Below are 17,515 nucleotides of genomic sequence, written 5' to 3'. Positions count from 1 at the left end.
ATAAACATTGTCTGATTACGATTGGCTATGTAGAAGTTAGCAGATAGCTGTTACAATGTATAGCAGCTGGTCTGCTAACTTCTACAACAGTAACATTATTTGATATTGATTTTGTTTATCTGAGAGTGATAACTGTTAGGACACGTATGACCTAAAGGGGGTGAATAACTTTATTCGCTTCTTCAACTTGATGTTGCAGTTGAAACTTGAAGCGAAAACTCCACAATGCTAACACTTGAATGTTACTTGATATTCACCTCCTTGAGGTGAGTAATCCAAGGGTCCACTTCTCGCACTCATAGCTCTACTATAAATATCTCCTTCTCGAAAATTTTTCGGAGACAGAGAAGCCTCGTGCAAACTGTTCTTATAAGAACACAACAAGAAAACGAGAATGCAAAGACAAATATAATCAAAAACCACTTTACAACAATGAATTTTGTTTTGCTTACTCTTTTCTTGCTTTGAATTGTCTCTTGGTGATAAGAAATGCATCAACATTTGTCTCCCAAATCCTCAAAAACTGGCTACTGCAAAACATCATGAAACCCCTTTCTAGAGATTGTCTCTGGCTGGAAAACACCTCACAATCAATTAGTCTTACCCCCAATCAATTATCATGTCAAATCGACCATTCAAAACATACATAATGGTTCTTTTTGCATGTCCAATTGATTGATGAGCTATATCAATTGATTGACAGTTTCTAATCGATTAACTCAATTGATTCAGAAATTTTTTGTTCTCGAGAAAAGCACTCCAACCAATTAGTTTAATGGATTGAATCCTACCGAATCAATTACCCCAATTGATTTCATCACCTTTTGTGATGTTGTAAGAAATCGACTAATCAATCGATTGTCCAATCGATTCTGGGACATACTGTGCTCCCGAATAAGGTCTTCAATCAATTGCACCAATCGATTGGTTTGGGCCAATCGATTATACCAATCAATTACTATAATTGATTGCCCAACCCTAAGCTCTGATCCGAGTTTAGGGTTCCTTTGTCCAACACTAAAATCAGTTGTGACTTGTTGGGATTTTCCGTTGCCTAACATTCAATCAACCTTGACCTACTAGATGTTTGCCACCAAATGTAAGATCAACCTTAGACCCACTTGGACTTTTTGACAACTTCCTGTTGGATTTTTTATCACCAAGTGTCTGGTCAACCTTTGACCCACTTGGACTTTTCTCTTGCCAACTTTCTCGTTGGACTTTCTCTTGCCCAACCTCAGTTAGGACCTAATCTTTAGTTAAGACTTCCATTGCCTATTTTCCAACTAGGTCTTCCACTGCCTAGCTTCGATGGGACTTCCATTGCCTAGTTTCCAACTAAGTATTTACATTGTCTAACCTCTAGTTAGGGCCTTTCGTTACCTAGTTCCCAACTAGGTCTTCCACTGCCTAGCCCTACTAAGACTTTTCATTGTCTAACCTCCAGTTAAGACTTTAAGTTAGACTTTCCTAGTCAAGTATCTAGTCCTTTCTTGACCTATTTAACTTTCCTTTCACGTATTGTAAAACATTGAAACTTAAGCTTAAGTCAACCCAAGCTTAGTCAAATTAGTCAACCTTGACCCGAGGACGATTACACCAACAATCTCTCCCTTTTTTATGTTTAACAATATGCTTAAGTTAGGCTAATCCATTAGCCCAATTTTATTTTTATCCCAAGCCAAAGCATGAATGAGGGTTTCCTAACTTCAACTTATAGGATTGTAGACACATAAGAGGGGGTGAATCATGTGATTTTAAAAACTTATATTTTATGAACTTTAAAAAAAATAAGTGTGAGTGTGCAGTGGAAGAAAATAGAAAATAACACGCGTTTGGTTTTACTTGGTTCGGAGCCTTCAGAAACTCCTAGTCCAAGACTTAGGTCATTTGGACCTTTTCGATTGGTAATCCACTAATCAAGGAATCTAGTACAAAGAACAAGGAAGTGTAACAACCTATACTTCCTTGCAATAATGTAAATAACTAAAAATAATCATTACCAACATAAGGATGAGGAAATTGTTGGCTCGAGTGTTGGCATTGGTCTGCCGACAGCGGTCGGATGTAGCCGAGTAGTAGTATAGCAATGCAACGTTAGAGCAATCGAACGATCAAGAATAAGTGTAGAAGAGTTGTAGAAAATTGATGTTTCAACCTTTGCTTAAAGCCCTCTTTTAAAGAGTATTGGAAGCGACTCCCGCTCCAAGGGTCTAGGGTGCCTCTAATAGCGCTTATCCGATCCACTACCTCCGATTTTTATTCGCATGAGGGGATCTCCAATAGCTTTGAGGCACCTCCAAGTCGCTCTAGGGTGTCTTTAATGAGCTCCAGGGTGCCTCCCCGTAGTGAAACGTTATCCTCAAATCTTATTTGCGCGAGGACACCTCTATCCTATCCAGTGTGCCTCCATCTTGCTCTGAGGTGCCTCCTCGTAGCTTTGAGGCTCCTCGAACACTGTTCATCCGAGACTCACTTATGTATTTTTGCTCCTTCAAAATACGTTAGTCCAATCAATAAAGGTATCCTGTAAAATAGAGTTAGTACTATAAAAAAATATTATTATTAATTAGATCATATCTTATCAAGATCATGATCTAATCATGGTCCAAAGTAAACACATACCCCGAGGTTAATTTACTGCTATCCCTATCTGATTGGAAGTCTGAATCCGTATAACCTACAGGGAGTAAATCATCTGCCTGGTAAATCAGGATATAATCTCTAGTCCTTCTCAGATACTTTAATATATGCTTTACGACAGTCCAATGTCCCTGTCCTAGATTATTTTGATATTTGCTAACCATGCCCACGGTAAAATAGATATCCGGTCTCGTGCATAGCATTGCATACATTAGGCTTCCTACGGCCGAAGCATAAGAAACTGCCTTCATGTCCTCTATCTCCTTTAATGTCTTAGGACACATCTCTTTAGATAAAGGTACTCCATGCCGAAAAGGTAGAAAACCTTTCTTGGAGTTTTGCATGCTAAAATGAGCTAGGATAGTATCGATGTACAAAGCTTGGGATAAGCACAACATCCTTTTCTTGCGATTCCTTATTATTTTAATCCCAAGAATATGTCCACATTCTCCCAAGTCCTTCATATCAAACTGCTTGGACAACCATACTCTTACATCTGACAACACTTTGACATTGTTGTCAATGAGTAAAATGTCATCTACGTATAGTACAAGAAATACCACAACGTTTCTGTCACTTTTCTTGTATACACAAGACTCATCCGGACACTGAATGAATCCATAAGACTAGATCACTTCATCAAACCGGATGTTCCAAGATCTCGAAGCTTGCTTCAGTCTATAAATGGACCGATTGAACTTGCATATAAGATGCTCTTTGCCCTTCGCAATGAATCCCTCTGGTTGCTTCATATGGATATTTTCTTTAAGACTTATGTTAAGGAAAGCTGTCTTGACATCCATTTACCAAATATCATAATCCATATGAGTGACAATAGATAAAAGAATCCGGATAGACTTGAGCATGGCTACCAGCGAAAAGGTTTCCCAATAATCGATTTCCTCTTTCTGAGTATACCCTTTTGCAACAAGCCTTACTTTGAAGATTTCCACCTTCCCGTTTATCCCTCTTTTTCTTTTGTAGACTCATTTACATCCAATGACTTTTACACCATTTGGTGGTTCTACAAGCTCCCAAATCTGATTAGAGTACATAGATTCTATTTCAGAGTTCATTGTATTTTGCCAAGATGCTACATCTTTATCTTGGAGTGCTTCATCATATGTCCAGGGATCAGGTTCATGTTCACCAGGGATCAAGTCCGAAGACTCTCCAAAAAATATGAATCTATCAGGTTGTCTAACAACTCTCCCACTACAACGAGGCACTACTTGTAATTGTGCATCATTTGTGACACATGTTGTAGTTTCTTATGGTATCTCATATTATACCGTTGGTACTAAAGTAGACATGTCTTCTCTTATTTCCTCAAGAACAATTTTACTCATGACCTTATGGTTCATTACATAGTCCTCTTCTAAAAATGGGGCATTGGTGCTAACAATGACCTTCTGATCTTTAGGACTATAAAATAAACCACCTTTCGTTCCTTTAGGATAACCCACAAACAAGTGAACTTCTGTACGTGATTCCAACTTATCAGCGTCTCCCTTTAGCACATGTGCTGGACTACCCCAAATCTGAATGTGTTTCAAATTAGGCTTACGCTCATTCCACAATTCTGTGGGAGTAGAGGGTACTGACTTAGAAGGTACCAGGTTCAAAATTTACACTGTCGTTTCCAGAGCATATCCCCAAAATGAATTTGGTAATTCTGAATAAATCATCATTGATCTAACCATTTCCATAAGAGTCATATTCCTTCGTTTTGCCACACCATTCTGTTGGGGTGTACCAGGTGCAGATAATTGTGATTGAATTTCGGCCTCTGATAAGTAATTCCTAAACTCTCCTAAGAGGTACTTGCCACCACGATCAGACCGTAGTGTCTTGATACTTTTATCATGACATTTCTCTACATCAGTCTTGTACTCTTTGAACTTATCAAAGTACTCAGACTTGTGGCGCATCAAGTAAATGTACTCATATCTCGAATAGTCGTCTATAAAAGAGATAAAATATTTGAAACCACCTCTCGCTTGGATAGTCATAGGTCCACATAAATCAGAATAAACCATTTCTAACACTTCTTTGGCTCTATATCCCTTGACCTTGAAAGGTCTCTTGGTCATTTTTCCTTCCAAGCAAGACTCGCAGGTTGGAAAGTTTTCCACCACCAATGAACCCAAAGGTCCATTGGCTATTAGCCTTTGAATCCTACTCAAGTTAATATGATCAAGCCTTAGATGCCAAAGATATGTTTGGTTCATTTTCGAATGTTGGTTTCTCTTATTAGAATTAGAAGATGTGTTATTAATTTCCATTTGTTGCGTCATGGGAGTTATTGGATTTAGAGTGTACAAATTATCAACCAACGTACCAGAACAGATAACCACCCTATTTTTCTTGATAACTACTTTATCATCAAAAGAAACAGAATATCCATTCATAAATAATTTAGAAACTGAAATCAAGTTCTTTCTAAAAGATGATACGTAAAGACAATTTCTCAAAATCAAAATTTTATTCCTATCGAAAGATAATAAAACATCTCCCACTGCAACAACCGCCACTCTCGTAGCATTGCCCATGTAGATGGTGATTTCTCCTTCATGTAGTCGTCGGATTTCCTAGAACCTCTGCAATGAATTGCAGACATGATCAGTGGCTCCCGTATCTACACACCAGGTACCGGTAGATAACACCACTAAACATGTTTCGACAGCTAATGAATAAGATACACCTTTATTGTTCTCGTTTCTGCGAGGATAGTCCAAGTTTTGTTTCCAATTAATATAAATGAGACCAGTAAGTTTGTTTTCTTTTAAAATAATAGCGAGAAGATTGAAAGCCATTTTGAAATCCTAAGAATCACAAAATAAGATATTTGGTCAAAACTTTAGAATTTAAAATAATATTGATCCCTCAAACAATATAATTTAAATTCACCAACAACTCAAAACACCGTGAATTTAGTATGTCACAATAGTGTGGACGTATACTAATTCAAACATTTGTAAGAGGAGGTTTTACCCATTAATTTTATTATCTTGTCAACCTAACTTTATGACAAATAAAATTAATAGTTGGTTTATCTTCGGTCACACAAAATAATAGCAGTGACTCCGATGGGGAGGATAATATTAAATGCGCTTAAGTGTATACCATTACTTGATACTTAGTCCATTAATTAGGATTGTGCCCCTTCATATAGAGAAGATCACACAAAACTAAATAATTTCATATAATCATCCATAGAGGAAGTTTGATCTAGTGATCTGCAAACAAACTCATCCAATGTGGAGGAAGGCACTTAAAGCTAACGCGCAAGTTTGAATCCATCACTTACAAACCAGTAATGGAGACCGTGGAATTTAAATAAATAATTCCTCTCCCACTTAGTGATTTAAAATCGAGGAATTTTAACATGCATACACATCACAGCACACATCACAGCACATAAAACAGCATATAAAGATAATAAATATGAAAATTAAAATTTCCAACTATTATGGCCTCATCCAACGCTGTCCTCCAATATGCCACCAATGGATCAAGCCGTTGCGTATGCCGCTAATGGGTCATGTCGTCGCGTCTATCTTGCTTCCTTTTCTGCTGTGCCTCTGGTCCTCAAATAGCACCACGCCTTGCAAGGATACGATCCGCGACAAAAATAAAATTTTACATTTATCGATCCTATATTCCACAAGGGAATGTACATGTAATCTAGATTGAACAGAATGTAAAACAACAATAATAATAATACGGCAACTGACCATATTTAATTATTACAATCATACACACACAACAACCTCGACATGCCCGAGGGTTCAAATCACACACAAGCACACAAAAGCCATAATAGTTGGATTTAGAATGTCTGCAACCACAGAATTAATCTATCTAGCACATCCTACTATTATCTGACCTAAACTTATGTATGAGCAGTGCATAATTTAACCGAAAACCAAACACACAAAGGCAGAAAACTAGCTCTGATACCACTTGTTGGGTGCTACTTGGAATACCGTTCTGTTTCCCCTGTAAAAAAAATTATACAAGCACATAACTTTTCCTAGCAACCCATGTGCTCTTTAGAAGTTAAACTTGGATTGGAAACGAAACTTAACATTTTTACTCCAAGTGCATTCTTCAAAGTTAAACTTGGATTGGAAATGAAACTTAACATTTTTACTCCAAGTTCAACCCTTGTGTTCTTCAGAAGTTAAACCATATTATAGAAGTTGATTAAATATCTATTTCAAGGATTGACTTCCAGGTCGTTGGCGAGGCACTAGGCCTTCTTGGTTATGGGATCATCCACCACTTCCTAGACAAAGTCTTTCAAAGAAATTGAATATTTAAACTTCTCACAGTAACCTTAGGTTTAACTACAGAGACTTCAATCAAAGCACAAGATCGAAACACAAAATCGAAGCACAAAAATGAAAACACAAAATCGCTAGCATCTTGTATTGGTATTTCAGGATCCATACAAAGAAAACAAAACTAGTTGTGCTACGGAATAAATAACTAGTTGTATCTTTCTTTGTAGACAAAGACCTCTTGATCTTCTGCCGTATTCCTCTCCTCTTCTTGGACGTCATGTGGGCGACGATCTACCAAGACAAAAACACCCGAACCCTTTTTGTTTCCAAGCCGCCTACCACAAAAGGATGCAAAGAAAAGAATGCATCCTTCTTCTTCTCCTCCAAAACCGCCGCCCACCAAGGTGCTTCGTCTCTTCATTTTCTTTTCCTCCAAGCTCCGGCCACCAAGAGAAGATGGGGCACCGTCCCTAGAGGGAAGAAAAGGGAAGAAGAAAAGAAGTGGGGCGCCGGCCCTAGAGGAAAGAAAAGAAAGAATGGGACGCCGACCTTAAGGGAAAGGAGAGGGTTTTTGGTTGTGGAGAAAAACTTATCAATTCTTAATTAATTGATTTTTGTGGCATAACCTCCTCTCTTTTTATAACCCTTTGCCCCAGATAAAAAAGGAGAAAAAATAATAGATTTTTATTTAGAAAAAATCTCTAGAAAAGAATTAACATAATTCTTTTTAGAAAAATTTCTTAAGAAAGAATTAGTATAATTTTTTTTAGAAAATTTCTAAGAAAGAATCAACATAATTTTTTTTAGAAAAATCTCTAGGAAAGAATTAACATAATTATTTTTAGAAAAATTTCTTATGAAAGAATTAATGTAATTCTTTTTAGAAAATTTCTAAGAAAGAATCAACGTAATTCTTTTTAAAAAAAATCTCTAATTCCGTTGAGAAAAAATCTCTCCCCTTATCTTTTCTTTTTCTTTTGGTTTGGCCGACCCCTTGCTTGGGCACCAAGCAAGGCTTGGCCGACCCCTTTCTTGGGTAGGAAGCAAGGCTTGGCCGACCCCTTGTTTGGGCACCAAGCAAGGATGTGCCCGACCCCTTTCTTGGGTAGGAAGCAAAACCAAAAAGGGTGAATGCTAGGCTTTATAGAGGCTACAACAGGGACCAAGAAGAGGAATTGGTTTTGATCTCCTGATGGACTTGAGCTTCTTGTGTTCGACCCAAACACCCAACTCAAGTTCATCAATAATAACTCATACTACTAAAGAGTTATTATTGAACTACCGCACCAATCCCATATTACAATATGGGATCCTTCTTATCATGAGTGTGTTAGTCTCCCTGTGTTTAAGATATCGTATGTCCTTAATTAAATGAGTTATTGACAACTCACTTAATTAACATCTAGCTCAAAGAGTAGTATCACTCAACCTTATTATCATGTCGGACTAAGTCCACCTGCAGGGTTTACATGATAATCCTTATGAGCTCCTCAAGGGGACATCATCAACCTACATTACTAGGACACAGTTTCCTTTTATAATCAACAACATACCATATAAATAATATTATTTCCCAACTTATCGGGCCTATTGATTTAACTGAATAAATCTCACTATTTGATAAATTAAAGAAATAAATACTAAGAATATGTGTTTGTTATTATATCGGAATTAAGAGTACGCACATCCATAATAACATAGGTTTTGTTCTTTTATGCAGTCAGTATAAAAAGAAATAACCTCAAATGGTCATGCTCAATACACACATAGTGTACTAGTGTAATTATGTAGTCAAGACAAACTAATTCCAAATTACACTACAACCGTTCCAATGGTTTGCCCCTATCCATCTCGGTCGTGAGCTACTATTTATAATTTATAAGGAACTGATAACATGATCTTCTGTGTGGCACCACACACCATGTTATCTACAATATAAATTAAATGGACAACTGCATTTAACTAAATGCAGACATTTGACCAATGTGGTTCTCATTTCAAAATAAATATTTATACAAAAAGCTAGGCTTTTAGTATATATCCTAACACCAATGGAGTGAGAAGAATGACATAGGGAGTGAGAAAGATGGCCTTGGTGCATCCAAGAGATAAGAAGCCAGAAGAAAACTTGTGTAAGGTAAGCTGGTGAGATGAGTTTAGTGATATGTATTTGGGACGAGAATAGACTCAACTATAGGTGAATTCATGCATTGTCAACTGAGTCAAAAGGTTTAGACAGATGGAATAAGGTTTTCAATCAATTGGATCTTCTATTCAATCAAACCACTGGTTTAGTCGACCTATGTATTGTATATCTATAATCCACTTGATAGGTTATTGCTATCGAGCGATTAGATACTAGGATCGGACAACGAAACCCACATGGAAAAGGAAAAGTTTTTTTTAAATAAGAATCATATATTTTTTTTAATCCTGTATGCTAGTTGTTATTTAGAGTTTTCTTGAACTTGCATACTTAATATACTAAGTAATCTACTAATTATTGCATGCCAAAACTTGTTTAAGCAATTAAATCGGGATTTGCTCTTACATTTTCTAAGTTAGTTTAAATTTCCGGTGCATACTTGTTTTGTTCGTACTTTCCCCTCCTCTAATGTTAAATTAGATCCAACACCATGGTTCCATATTTTTTAGAAAACAAAGTTTTGTTGACACTTTACTAAGAATTAGTTGACTGAATGACCAATCCAATCGATTGATTATTGGCTTGACATTAATTAATTGGGTAGTCAGCTAATTTTACTATTCAAGTTCATAGTATGATTTCTCTTTTCTAACAATCAATTGATTTTAGATCTCAATTAACTAGTTAGTCAGCTGATCAAAAGACATAAATTTTGGTTTGAGCAATCCACTCGCAAGTAAATAGTAGACTTGTAATTAAGCTACAATTAGTAGACTATTTGCAATAGATATGAATATGAAATCAAGTTTTAGTCCACCTCACCATGGTCTTTCATCTCTTTATGATGAAGCTCTTCATAAACATATTTCCTAATCAACCTTCCTCCCAAATTCAAAATCAAACCTTATTTCCACTTCATAGAACCTAAACAATGTCCTTTTGTACCCAAAATGCTCATTTTCTTGTTTTAGAATGTTTCATTGAACTGATCTCATTTTTATTCATGCTTTAACCATGATAGTGCATCAATAATACATTATCCCATACATCATGCATATCACATCTTAATCTCATTTTTTTAGACTTTTAAGGCAGCGATAGCTACACTGGGCTGAGCTTTAGCCCAGGATAATTATTGAACCTGGCTACGCCATTGGGTGGATCCAACGAGGCTCCATCACACAAAGTGGGTGCCTTGTAGTCATGCATCGAATCTTGTTTTCCTTTTGAGAAATATCAAAGAAAATCCCATGTTCAAAATAACTAGCACATGTTATTTGAACACTCAATTCGTCCAAATATTTTGTAGGAAAGCCACTGACATTGTAGATCTTATATGTTGCATAAATTAGTGCATTATACTCAATTTATAAAAATTGGTCTATGCAAACAATTTTCAAATAATTTGACAAAGAACTCTTACACTATTAAGGTAGGATGAATAGATTTCTAGTTCATCCTCGCTATTGTTAGGGAATATCTTGAGTGTGTAGAGAGCTCGAGAGTTTGTGTTATGATCCATCCAAAAAACCCCTTCTCATTGGGTGATGGTGTGGAAGCTTCCTCCATGGATAAGGATAAATCTAGAAAGATATTAGTGAGTATTCAATATCTTAAAGTTTATAATATTTAAGTTTGATATTCATGCTCAGACTAACTAATATAGGAAATTCAAATATAATTGTAGGAATTAAAAAAAAAAGTAAAAATATATAAATTGGGATATACCCTAAGCAAAAAATCATACCACTAAACCAAATATCCAATTTGATAATAAAATCTAGAAAGTTATTAGCCTTTCAATATCTTGAAGTTTATAATATTTAAATTTGATATTTGTGCTCAGACTAACTAATATCGGAAATTCAAGTATAATTGTAGAATTAGAAAAAATAAAATATATAAATTGGGATATTCCAAGAATTAAACTCAAGACCTCTCACACCCTAAGCAAGAATTATACAACTAGACCAAATACCTAAATTGATAATAAAATCTAGAAAGCTATTAGTTAGTATTCAATATCTTGAAGTTTATAATATTTAAGTTTGATATTTGTGCTCGAACTAACTAATATCATAAATTCAAGTATAATTATAGGAATTAGAAAAAATAAAATATATAATTGCGGTAGTACCCTAAGAGAATCATACCACTAGACCAAATACCCAATTTGATAATAAAATCTAGAAAGCTATTAGTCAGCATTCAATATCTTGAAATTTATAAACTAATATCATAAATTCAAGTATAATTGTAGGAATTAGAAAAAGTAAAATATATAAATTGGGGTAGTACCCTAAGAGAATCATACCACTAGACCAAATACCCAATTTGATAATAAAATCTAGAAAGCTATTAGTCAGCATTCATTATCTTAAAGTTTATAATATTTAAGTTTGATATTTGTGCTTAGACTAACTAATATAAAAAATTCAAATATAATTGTAGGAATAAAAAAAATAAAATATATAAATTAATTGGGGTATTCCAAGAATTGAACTCGAGACCTCTCGCACCCTAAGCGAAAATCATACCACTAAACCAAATACTCAATTTGATAATACAATCTAGAATGCTATTAGTCAATATTCAATATCTTGAAGTTTATAATATTTACGTTTGATATTTGTGGTCGGACTAACTAATATCATAAATTCAAGTATAATTGTAGAAATTAGAAAAAGTAAAATATATAAATTGGGGTAGTACCCTAAGAGAATCATACCACTAGACCAAATACGACAGATGGTCAGAACTTCATTTGGGTTTGAATCATATTGAGAGGTCCACCAGAGATCAGAAATTTTTGAAGAAAAAACAAGATGTTTCTTTTGTCCCTTCCAGGTGAGCGGAAAATAAGGAAATGGCTGATATATTCAAGATAATTACGTATTTACAAAATACCGTCTCAATTCATATAATAAAATCTAGAAAGCTATTAGTCAGCATTCAATATCTTGAAGTTTATAATATTTAAGTTTGATATTTGTGCTTAGACTAACTAATATCGAAAATTCAAGTATAATTGTAGGAATAAAAAAAAATTAATTAATTGGGGTATTCCGAGAATTGAACTCGGGACCTCTCGCACCCTAAGCGAGAATCATACCACTAGACCAAATACCCAATTTAATAATAAAATCTAGAAATCTATTAGTTAGTATTTAATATCTATAATATTTAAGTTTGATATTTGTGCTTAGACTAACTAATATCGAAAATTCAAGTATAATTGTAGGAATAAAAAAAGTAAAATATATAAATTAATTGGGGTATTCCGAGAATTGAACTCGGGACCTCTCGCACCCTAAGCGAGAATCATACCACTAGACCAAATACCCAATTTGATAATACAATCTAGAATGCTATTAGTCAATATTCAATATCTTGAAGTTTATAATATTTACATTTGATATTTGTGGTCGGACTAACTAATATCATAAATTCAAGTATAATTATAGAAATTAGAAAAAGTAAAATATATAAATTGGGGTAGTACCCTAAGAGAATCATACCACTAGACCAAATACGACATATGGTCAGAACTTCATTTGGGTTCGAATCCTATTGAGGGGTCCACCAGAGATCAGAAATTTTTGAAGAAAAAATAAGATGTTTCTTTTGTCCCTTCCAGGCGAGCGGAAAATAAGGAAATGGTTGATATATTCAAGATAATTACGTATTTACAAAATATCGTCTCAATTCATATAATAAAATCTAGAAAGCTATTAGTCCGCATTCAATATCTTGAAGTTTATAATATTTAAGTTTGATATTTGTGTTTAGACTAACTAATATCGAAAATTCAAGTATAATTGTAGGAATCAAATACGACATAGGGTCAGAACTTCATTTGGGTTCGAATCCTATTGAGGGGTCCACCAGAGATCAGAAATTTTTGAAGAAAAAACAAGATGTTTCTTTTGTCCCTTCTAGGCGAGCGGAAAATAAGGAAATGGTTGATATATTCAAGATAATTACGTATTTACAAAATACCGTCTCAATTCATATAATAAAATCTAGAAAGCTATTAGTCCGCATTCAATATCTATTGGGGTATTCCGAGAATTGAACTCAGGACCTCTCGCACCCTAAGCGAGAATCATACCACTAGACCAAATACCCAATTTAATAATAAAATCTAGAAATCTATTAGTTAGTATTCAATATCTTGAAGTTTATAATATTTAAGTTTGGTATTTGTGACTAACTAATATTAGAAATTCAAGTATAATTATAGGAATCAGAAAAAGTAAAATATATAAATTAGGGTATTATGAGAATTGAACTCGGGACCTCTCGCACCCTAAGCGAGAATCATGCCACTAGACCAAATACTCAATTTAATATTAAAATTTAGAAAGCTATTAGTCAATATTCAATATCTTGAAGTTTATAATATTTAAGTTTGATATTTGTATTCGGACTTAGGGATGACAATGGGTTAGATTTGGGTCCGATTTCATATTCTCCGTACCCATACCCATTTATTATATTCATCCCCATATCTACCTCCATACTCATCGGGAATTTAACTTTCATCCTCATCCCCATACCCATCGGATGATCGGGTATTCATACCCTACACATCACCCTATTACTATCTACAATTCTTATTTAAAAAAAATGAAATCTACTCAGAAGAAGACTTACTATTTGTGATTGTGATTCATTGGGAATAAGTCTAAATCAATTTATTAGTCATCAAATCAGGTACGTACTTCTTCAGGATCACCCAAAGAATCAACAACTTTTGGATTGACCTTTGCACAAACAAAGAGTTAGGAAATAGAGTTAGCAGCCTAACAAGGAAATTTCAAAGGAAACTTTAATAGATCTAAATAAATATAACCTACTTTTCCTACCATATGTTTTAACAAAAAGCAAGCTATTCATAAAAAAAATTGGCGAAGAAAAAAGAAACATGCCTTACTAAGATCTTTTTCCCAAAATGATACAATTTCTGATACTTTTCTTGGAAGATATGACCTTGCCATCAATGCAACTTCTGGAATGCGATATTGCGATTATCGTAAAATATGAATCCTTAATAAAAGAAGGCAAAATTTCACAGGATAAAAAAAATACGAGATAAAATAGAAAGCAAATTGTCTCATAACACAACACGAAATTACCTATCTACCAATAACTGAAGGAAATCTTCCATTTTACTTAGCATGAATAAACAAAGAAATGCAATGTTATTATTTCCTTGTTCTTTTACAAGAGACGCTAGTTTTATTATCCCTTCAGCATCACCGAGAAGTGAGTAAAGAAGCAACAATCCACTCAAATCCATATCTTGTGAAAGACATTCCTCAGTCATCTCTAATTGCATAACAAGAAATAAAATATGAGTTGATGACTATACCATATCAATTGTCAAAAAGTACTAAGACAAAATGGCATAGGACTTCTTCAGGTTAGCAAGCCATTTTTCAGTCTTGATACATTAAATTTAGAACAAAATAGATTATTATATTTATCAGATATAAAAGTTAAGCAATTAAGTGCATTATAATAGACATTTACCTATCTTTAGGCATCATTTTGTCTAATTCATTAATACATTCTATGCCGCCATCTGCTAAAATCATGGCACCCCCTTCCAAATAAAATCACTATGAGAACAAAAATTTCAAGTTGTAGTTAATAGAAAAGATTTTAAAAGTTTCACTATGAGGAATCCACCAAACTTGTAGCTTTGTGATCAACAAAAATATATTAGAATTCACATTATATCTCAAAAGTATATTAGAATTCACATTATATCCCAAAAAAATATAATTCAACAAAAACATATTAAGCATCTATATGTTACTCCTGATTTAATCATATTTAAACATCATTCAAAAAGTAAAATAGATCAGTTTCAACTCTGAAATAATCATAACTTTCTTCATCACTTGATATTGTAGTACCCTGTAAAAATATAAAATAATGAAAATATAAATAATTGACCCAATAGTATTAAATTTATTGAACTTAAGTTATATTAAAAACTTACCCCATCAACATCAATAGTATCCTCATCATATTCGACTGAAAAGTAATATGTTTTTGTTTCTTGTGAACTTGTAGCTACAAAATTCAATGAAAAAGATAAATCATTATCGGAGATTATAAAAGAAGAATATTTTCATACAAAAAATAATAAAAACTAATTTACAATTTATATTACCTTGTTTCTCATTTGATAACCAACTTTGAGCACACATCAATGTTTCTATGGTTTTCAGATGAAGCCTGCTTCGATGAGAACTCACCAATCTACCACTTGTACTAAATGCAGATTCTGAAGCCACGGTCAATATTGGAATGACAAGTATATCTCGTGCTAGGCTCATCAAAGTGGGATATTTGGTTCCATTGGTCTTCCACCACTCCAATATGTCAAAATCCACATTTCTCGGCAACACTTTATCTTCTAAATAATGATCTAGCTCGGTCTTCAGATCAGTATTAATGTCACACTCAAGTGCTACTTCTTTATCAAAACTATCCAAAAAATCATCTGTACTTGTATGCAATCTAGTCTCCATTGATCTTTTTTCAACACTAGCATGACCATTATTATTTGTGTATTCCTCAAGCAAATCATAATACATTTTCTGAATCCTTCTAAGAGGTTCTTTAAAGCCAATCTCTCCCTGTGTTCTTTTGAAACAATACTCCACCAACTTTGACTTATATCTTAGATCTAAAATAGTAGCTATTCCCATAATTCCATGAATATTAGACCAATATTTCTCAAATTTGGAAAGCATTCATTTAACCACAGAAGAAATAACCTTATTAGGAGATGTGACCCACTTTAACAATGAAGCTTTAATTTCACAAACCTTAGGAAAAAAAATATTTGTTGTGGGATACTTTCTTCCAGAAAATATTTCAGTCACAGAATAAAAGACTTTCAACATTTGAGATACCTCTTATGCTAACAACCACTCCTCCTCTGTTGGAAAACATTTATAAGATGAATCACAAAATCTCATAGGAGCAAACACATCTTTAAAAGCTATAGCAGTTATGAGCATCAAATATGTTGTGTTCTAATGGGTTTTACAATCAAGCACCAATTTTTTAACATTCATATTGTGTACTACTATCTATGTCACATCATCAAACTTTTGCTCTCTTTTAGGAGATGCTCTCCAATATGGAACACTTTCATGAATTTTCTCAACACTAGGTGCAATGACATCCAAACCATCTTGGACAACTAAATTCAAAATATGAGCAGCACAACGTGTTGGCACAGTGGGGTTAGCAAGAGGGGGTGAATTGCTTGAAATAAAAAAATAAAACCCTCCCTCGATCTTCAACTCAGATTAGTAGCACACTTATATGAATGACGTCAAGCAACTAATAAATAAGGAAATACACAAAGAAATTACTTGGTTACAACCTAGGTGGTTGTTAATCCAAGGCAAAGAAAAGCGCTAAAAGATCTCCTTTGTGTAGGTGGAGAAGCCTATTACACTTTTCAAAAGCTTAGGCATGTGCTAGGTGTTAGAGTGTATACTAAAAGCCTAGCTTTTGGTATAAACATTAATCTAGAAATAAGAATCGCATTGGTCAAATGTCTACATTTATGATAAATGTAGTTGTTCAATTAATTTATATTGTAGATAACATGGTGTGTGGTGTCACACACAGAGGATCATGTTATCAGTACCTTATAAATTATAAACATTAGCTCACGACCATAATGGAAAGGAACAAACCATTGGAAGGTCGTAGTGTAATTAGGTATTAGTTTATCTTAACTATATAATTACACTAGTACACTTAGAGTGTATTGAGTAGGACCATTTGAGGTCGTTCCTTTTGTACTGACTTTATGAAGGAACAAAGACCTCAGTTATTATGGAAGTGTGTGCTCTTAATCCTAATATAATAACAAGCACATATATTTGATATTTATTTCTTTAATTTATCAATGGGTGAGATTTAGTTCGATAAATCAATAAGCCCGATAAGTTGGGAAATGATATCACTTATAGTGTGTTGTTGATTATAGAAGGAAGCGTGTCCTAGTGATCTAGGTTGAGAATGTCCCCAAGAGGAGCTCATAAGGATTGTCATGTTAAACCCTGCAGGTGGACTTAGTCCGACATGACGATGAAGTTGAGTGGTACTACTCTTGGAGCTAGATATTAATTAAGTGAGTTGTCAGTAACTTACTTAATTAGTGGACATTTGTTATCTTAAACACAGGGAGACTAACACACTCATAATAAGCAGGAGCCCAAAATGTAATTTGGGATTGGTGCGGTAGTTCAATAATAGTTCTTTAGTGGAATGAATTATTATTGATGAAATTAAGTTGTGTGTTCGGGGCGAACACGGGATGCTTAATTTCATCGGGAGACCAAAACCAATTCCTCCTCTCGGTCCCTATCGTAGCCTCTAGTATATAGAGATTTATACC

The 17,515-nt window shown here is 34.2% G+C and overlaps 3 non-coding genes across 3 annotated transcripts; all 3 read right to left on the bottom strand.

The window, feature by feature from the left end:
• Positions 1-12,135: 12,135 nt before the first annotated feature.
• On the bottom strand, positions 12,136-12,207 carry TRNAP-AGG. Its single transcript has one exon. It is a non-coding gene; the product is annotated as a tRNA-Pro (tRNA).
• Positions 12,208-12,350: 143 nt separating this feature from the next.
• Positions 12,351-12,422, bottom strand: TRNAP-AGG. Its single transcript has one exon. It is a non-coding gene; the product is annotated as a tRNA-Pro (tRNA).
• A 712-nt stretch (positions 12,423-13,134) lies between these two features.
• TRNAP-AGG lies at positions 13,135-13,206 on the bottom strand. The gene has a single exon. It is a non-coding gene; the product is annotated as a tRNA-Pro (tRNA).
• Between the last annotated feature and the right edge of the window lie 4,309 nt (positions 13,207-17,515).

This window comes from Zingiber officinale, chromosome 2B (assembly GCF_018446385.1).
Source record: "Zingiber officinale cultivar Zhangliang chromosome 2B, Zo_v1.1, whole genome shotgun sequence".
Lineage (NCBI taxonomy): Eukaryota > Viridiplantae > Streptophyta > Magnoliopsida > Zingiberales > Zingiberaceae > Zingiber > Zingiber officinale.
This window is presented reverse-complemented; position numbering and strand designations above follow the sequence as displayed.